A 1,070-nucleotide genomic window follows, 5' to 3' on the forward strand; every position below is an offset into this window, starting at 1 on the left:
GGTTTGGGCTGGGGTGGACCGGGCAGGGGTGGGGCCGGTTGGCGTCTGCAGGCGTGACTTGGAGGTGCCCCTGTGACACCCCGCGCTGCTCTCTGCACTGCCGGGGCGCGACTGCGGGTCACCCCCCAGCGCCCCCGCAGCCCTTTGCTCTAGAGGGGAAGGTTCTTCCCACCCGTTTTCCTCTGGGGTGTCCGGTTTTGGGGACCCGGGTTGAGCACCCAGGTGCCCCGCAGTTCCGCTCGGCGGCTCCAGTCACTTCCAGAGGTGCGCCTGGCCTCTGCCCTGGGGTGGCCCCGGGGACACCTAACGGCACCCGGCTTCGCCCTGAGCCACCTCTGCCCCCCCTTGGGCAGTTGTCCGTCTGCAGGTCCCCAAGCACCCCCATCCCGAAAGGTGCAAGTTTGGGGGCTCCTGTGTTTCTACCTGGTTCCAAACGTGGGGCCCTGTGGCCCTAGGCTCGGTGGAGCCGCTCGGAACTGGGCCACTGCTCCCCGGGGCCACGGCACCCCCAGGGCAGGGGGTCAGTGGGCTGGCCGGAGTGCCCTGCTCGGGGCGTCCAGCCCGGGGGGAAGCTCCCCGAAAGTGGAGGCTCCTTCAGCAAGGCCAGAAGTGCCGGCTCCTGCCTGTCGCCCGCGCAACCCTGGGCTGTGACCTCGCGGGCCCGTCGCTGGGCGGGGCCAGGGGTGACCCACCTGTGTGCCCCACTCCCGTCGGGTTGACCAAGAGCTCTCTGGCCTCCTAGCAGCCCTGGGGCTGACCACAGGCCGCAAGCAGCAACAGGGGCTGCCTTTGTGGGGTGTCCCGAGAGCGAGCCCGAGACTCTGCTGGTTGGGCCTGTGGGGGGTCACGGCACCTCGCGGCCGGTGGGGCTGGGCGGGTGCCCAGGCTGGGCACAGGGCAGGGCGAGGCTCCCAGCGTGGCAGGGGCCATCAGCCCCAGCCCACGGCCAGCCACAAGCCCAGGGTCAGGTCGCCCGCAGGACACGCTGCAGAGCTCCCAGGCCCCAGGGCAGCTGCGGCCACGGCAGGCTGGACCCAGCTGTGCGGCGGGATGAGGCGGGACCCGCGGCC

The sequence above is a fragment of the Condylura cristata genome, unplaced genomic scaffold (genome assembly GCF_000260355.1).
Source record: "Condylura cristata isolate star-nosed mole 26May11 unplaced genomic scaffold, ConCri1.0 scaffold00032, whole genome shotgun sequence".
Classification (NCBI taxonomy): domain Eukaryota; kingdom Metazoa; phylum Chordata; class Mammalia; order Eulipotyphla; family Talpidae; genus Condylura; species Condylura cristata.